Here is a 6,185-nt window from a genome sequence, read left to right as displayed (position 1 = left end):
TTCGTACATGATAGGTTGTTTAAACACAAATAGGAAATTACAAAAAGTAACTAGATGTTAGTAGACTATGGCTCACATTCTAAGAAGTGACGCGCCATCGTTCGTGGCAATCGGCAGATATTTTTATCGTTCTAGCGCTGTATGTAAAGCAGCGCCATCTTGTTGCCCCTTGTGTAAACTTCTAATATTCTTGATAGTGCAAAATAAACGATTTTTTATACGTCTTATTTTTATTACGTATGTATTTAATTCTTAGAACATTCCACTCAAGCATATTTTTATCTGTAATGCTTGTTGGCAGACCATTTCTAAATAAATAAATGAATAATAGTTCCACTAAGTACTATTTACTTACAAACTATAATATATTCTAAGGATAACTACATCGATTTACTTCTTTTTCGTAAATACTTGTTACTACCCAAATACAATAATTTATATGGGAAAAGAACATTGAACTCATTCCAAATTCATTAGTATAACTCTTCTTCTGTGTTGTTAAATTAGTTATCAATATACGCCTATTTCGCGATAAGAGTTGTTTTATTGTGTTTCTACAAATAATAATTATTCATTTACAGCTATAATATAAACACCGATTATGTATTTTATTACATAACATGTTAACTATGTACGAAATAAAAATCGACAATTTTATTTAATACATGTGTTGATAATTGCACTCGCGCTGTTTCTCACGCTATACATCTTCTCACTCTGTCTAGCCCTTTATGAGTAAGGAAGACAATGAATTGTCAGAATTTAATTGTTGAATGAGTGAAACATTGTACCAGCGTCGTTTAGAATCACCTAAATAAGAATTATACATTGACAACCCGTTTGATTATAAGATGAAATAAAAAAATGTTTATTTTTTTATATTATGGCAATAGTTTTGACTTTATGTAAAAAAATGTTTCGATTAATTACGACTTTTACATTTGCGAGTGTTTTATTCGGGGATTCACATATTCTAGTGTCTTTCAAAATAAAATATCGTAGTTTATAATTAAAATATAAAATATTTTATTATTGAATTTACTCAGGTTCATCAGGATTGTTTCTGAGAGCTGTTGAGACTGACCGTAACGTTAAACCTTTTGTTAATTTAATATAATATTTAAATCTGTAAGACAGTTTAAAAACGAAGTTTTCGAAGACCATCTGTACGAGTAATTATTTTTGGCACCCAAAGTCAAACGCTATTTATAAGTTTGAATAAATAATTCTTTATGAATGATGCATTCCACGCCCCCAAACGTTGACCTTGAAGAATATGGTAGTGTTTTTATAAATACAGCTTCGTACAATAAATCTTTTATAGCGTAGTTGGATATGGTGTTTGTTGGGTAGTAGCTTATTTCTAGGCGGTATAAATATTCTTATTGTATAATCCAATTGCAATTAGTATATTGTACTATTTATAATCATTTATTAGCTGATATAAAAAAAGGAATATTAATCTATTTGTACACACATACGGTTGCAGCTTGGACTAGGTACCTATATTTTTAAAGAAATGTAATGGAATTTACATTTCCTATAACTAAAATTTAACATACATGAATGAGTATATTTTTATATATTTCCTTCTCTTAGTTATACATATTTATTACATTGAAGTTTTTTTATTTTGACTATAAGTTTTTATGTATGAGTAGGTATTTAAAATGTGATTATTACACTCTCACTCCGCTGGCACTGAGACCCCAAAAATGTCTCCGACCACTAGGTCGGACCAGGTACCAGGTGCCGTTTGCTCGACAGAGTGGGGGAGGACCTGCTGCAACTAAAGGCCTGCAATTGGCGTCAACTGGCACAGGACAAGGAGTGCTGGAAGTCTCGGAGACCAAGAAACTTTTACAATTTGCTTATAGCTTCATACGTAATCCCTTCTGTCTTACAATATACATATATGTTTACAGAATTTATATGAACAGTGTAGTTATGAGATATTAAATTATTCGAATTTAATCTAATTTAATAATTCTATTTTAGAAGTTATAGGTACTTCTTTTGGCGCGTTAGGGAAAAATGATGAGAGTAAATTTTTTACGATGCGCGCGCCCACCGTCACAAAAAACCGACACCCTGAAGTTAGCATAGTGAACATTTTAAAATAAAAAATCCATTTCTTTAATTATGTAGAAATATTTTTTTTGTGATATTTAAATAAATTTAGTTAACTGCGTTGTAATAAAACATTCAATGTATTAAATACCTTTTATCTATTGTTATTTTATTTTTCCAATGTCATACAAAATAGTGACTCCCACGCTTCTCGACGCAACATTAATCCATTGATCGATCAATGGTACTCTGGTGAGGATGAATGAATGACGTCACCGCATAGTATACGCCCGTGTACTATACTATATACTACGTTATAGATAATTGGGCTTTCTTTCGTCAGATATTTGCTTGAATAGAATAGTCACAAGTTGGTAGCGATGTGAAACGGACGCCGCCTTTCGCTCGCGCGGTAACCGCGAATTTGGGTCATTCCCTCCCTTTCTTACGAGGCAGGTTTAACAGTGACATAATATGCATGTTATTGATGTAATCAGCTGTGTTTACAGTCACGTGAGTTGAAGATCGCGTTAGACAGTTGTTTTGGTAAATACTAAATATGTATTGTACTATTTTGCTACGAGTCGCGGAAGCACTGAAATAGTACTAGTACTAGTCGTACCGTTAATTATTTGGCATTTCATTTACCCTACAAGATAACACATGTACTACCGTAATTTGCATTGTATTTTGTTAACTTAAATGTTGTTAATAATAAAAATAAGATTTACTTCACGTAACGGCCGATTTACATTATCTTAGTGTTTAGGAGAGTGCTTTAGTACAACTTGAAAGGCAAGTTCTTTAGCGTAGCATTTACTAAAGCAAGTAGCGTTTACATGTTTCAACTAAAGTACTATCCTAAAGCACTCTCCTAAACACTAAGATAATGTAAATCGGCTCTAAACCGGGCTACTGGGTTTCTTAGCCACCTGTTTTAGTAATGAATTATACATAATGCAATGTGACCAGGCTCCACCTTTGGCCTACTTTATACGCAGACAGAAGGGTCACCCTCATAAATAACAGGCAAATGAACCCATTCATAAAACCTCTGAGGGTTGGTCACGCTAGATTTATTAAAACCAAGACCTGTTTCGTAATCATCGCAATGTATTGAGCTCTTCTAAGTAAACGTATCTTTTTCATTCAAATTATTTTCAAGAACACGTTCTTCAACCGTACTTGAGGTCTTTATTTTTATCTGATCTGATCTTACTGTATTACGAAATTGTACGTTGGAACACAAACACGTGTAAAAGGCTTCTTAATTTTATGTATGTATGTATGTAACCGACTCCTTCGGACTCGATTTCGACCCACTTTAAACGGACAGATTTTATTCAAATTTTGCGCACCTGTCAAAGATCGATGACAATGCAATAATCCGAAAAAAAATAAAAAATTTAACTAAAAAATAAATAAAAAACACGCTTTTCACTTTTTAGTTTGATGTGCTTTAAAAGCGTGTTTTTTAGTTTTTTTAAACTATTATTTTAACTTTTAACCTAAATACTGAATTCCCGAATTCTGGATTCTTCTTTGCCATACCCTTGCGTTCAACCACCCCCGGTCTAACACATGATAAAGGTTACAGTTATGGCCTATTCGTCTTTATAAATAGCTAAGAGACCCAAGCGAGGGCCACGTAATGAGTTGTTGCGCCGTTACAACCAAGAAGAGAAGTCGAACCCGACTAATTGAAGGCATATTAGGGCGATAAAATGCCTTTTAGCTTCCGAATCAATCTGTGCTTAGAGGAGTTGTTCGGTCTAACACCTGCAGCTGAGTTTTATTACCGGGCGTCAAGGCAGAATACAAAATACCATCCGTATCACCTCGACGTCTGTCGATCCACAAAGGAGCGTTTTCTAAGGCAGTTTTTGCCGCGCACTACCGCTATGTGGAACCAGCTGCCCACTGAAGTATTTCCGAACCAATTTGACTTAGGGTCCTTCAAGAAAAGAGCTTGCGAGACTTCTGGCAATGTGTCCATGGGTGGCAGTATCACTTAACATCAGATGAGCCTCCTGCCCGTTGGTCTCCTATAACATATATTTATTATATACATAAAAAAAACATTTTTTGTATACAGTAAGAAACTTATTAATACAAAATTTAAACTAAGAACATGATATTACATACATATAAAGAAAACATGAAAACATAAAACCTAAACCTTTTTATAACGAATTATAAATAATGCAATCCTTGTGAATTCAGCCAGCAACTAAATATATCAGTCTTGCAATTGCGACCGCTTACCACGCCGAGTGTGATTATTTGGCACTCGCAAACCCAGTCTCTCCAACATTTCCGCATTACATACCCCAACCTCTAAGGACCTTAAAAAAATATATTTTTGGTGGTGCTGTCCTTACCTCTAACCTATTGTATCCATATCCAAGACAAAGTAGGATACATAACCGGGGGAGCTGGGTACACTCCATACAACCATGTACATACATATTTCAATCTAAGCTTAAATAATCATTAATAGGTTTGTTGTTCATATATGCGATAAAACCGTCTCCAAAACAGCCTAATAGACATCAAATTCATTATAAATCTTTCGTATAACCAAGTATTTTTAAAATTACTTTAGCCTTGTCGTTTAATTACGTTGAATGAATGTGTCTATTGATTTTATTGTTATTCGTTCGATTCATGCTTCGTAGTCTTTTATATCAAATATCATTCGCATATAACCAAGAGTTATGAATAGCGTTATCAGTCGTTTGCAAGGCATCACCTGTGATGCTTGAAAATTTAGGTAAGTTTTATAATTCATTTGTGGTGTGTAATCTAAGATCTTTATCCTTATAATGTGTTTAATTTAGTTTTATTAAAAAATATTTTAAACTATTTTTAGCAGTTGCTTCTACATTTTCTACACTAACAACTAAACTTAATGAGTATCGTTATTTACTATAGCCAATAGAACGCTAACGTCTATTTTTGGCACATTAATTTTTAAAGGCAATTTAAAGTACGATTCGTAATAAAAAGAGAGAATTTGGTTCCAGTTTAATATAGAATTACATAATACTTAATTAATATTTAATAAGCTATGTTACAATATTATCGATACAAAATTTACATTATTATAAATTGTGGACTAATTTGACTAAAGATAGTCCTAATTTACTATGGTTACCATGGTAACCATTGCCCGTTCTATAAAAAAATATATGGTAAATCAAAATTAATCATGGAAACAACAAATAAGGCGCTTCTTGTCTTTCCCCAAAGTTAGTGTAAACAAACCTTAAAAAAATTAAAACGTTGCAAAAACACGGGGGTATATGTTTTAATAACTGCAATTTGTTACTAATTCAATAGGTACATTGTACAACTAATGTCAAAATACCTTGATGTCGCCCCAGACCATTAAAAAAAAATCACGGAAGCAAATCTGACGTCTTTTTAATCTCAGCATACGACTATCACACAATAATTTTTTCAGTCGCCGGACTTCGTACCAATGTATTTCATAACAATTTCTTGCAATTAATGAGTAATTTATACATGAGTAAAGTCCACGCTTATAAAATTCCGTAGATTTAGATGTACATATAATAGAAAATATAATAATATTATATATATGGGCCTAGAGACTGATATTTATATTTCAGTGGGTAACACATTTAGAACATTAATCATTATGTAAGTTGTTAGCTACCTAAAAATAATATTTAATAACATCATATTTTAAAAATAATTTTTCTTATCGTCGATAAATTAGAACAAAAATGTGTTTCCTTATCTAACTAGGTCACAAATCCTTATTAGCACACGTTTTACTCTGTCTTTAATGCAAGAAATCTAGTTCTAACTTCACAACAGACTTTTCATTGCTTTTTTTACTGCCAGTAGTAATGATAATAAAAAAAATAATGCAGAACGTATAATTTTAATCAATGAATTGAAATGCCGTGTGATGCTGTCCATAACTACAAAAATGGAATTTACATTTGAAAAAGGAACTTATTATACTTTACTGTGATTGGTTAATTGTTGTTCAAAGTATTTTGTATTATTGCTGTGTATACTTATCCCTTAAATAATATGAATATTTCTATCGAAAATATCTCTCATCACGTATATGTATTTGT

At 32.3% G+C, this 6,185-nt stretch overlaps 1 protein-coding gene across 7 annotated transcripts in view; it reads left to right on the top strand.

Annotated features, from left to right (window-relative positions):
* The first annotated feature begins 2,430 nt into the window (after positions 1-2,430).
* Positions 2,431-6,185, top strand: part of LOC125055227 (mitochondrial uncoupling protein 4) — a 30,804-nt gene continuing 27,049 nt past the window's right edge. The window contains exon 1 of one of the 7 annotated variants that reach the window (XM_047657590.1): positions 2,431-2,522. The gene's annotated coding sequence lies outside the window, so the exon portion shown is untranslated. Of the gene's footprint in view, positions 2,617-4,732; positions 4,844-6,185 lie in introns of those variants that run through there. The other 6 variants (XM_047657589.1, XM_047657595.1, XM_047657593.1 and 3 more) reach the window with 6 other exon arrangements.

This window comes from Pieris napi, chromosome 13 (genome assembly GCF_905475465.1).
Source record: "Pieris napi chromosome 13, ilPieNapi1.2, whole genome shotgun sequence".
Taxonomy (NCBI): Eukaryota; Metazoa; Arthropoda; class Insecta; order Lepidoptera; family Pieridae; genus Pieris; species Pieris napi.
Note: the sequence above shows the minus strand (reverse complement) of the source record. Positions and strands in the feature narration are given on the sequence as shown.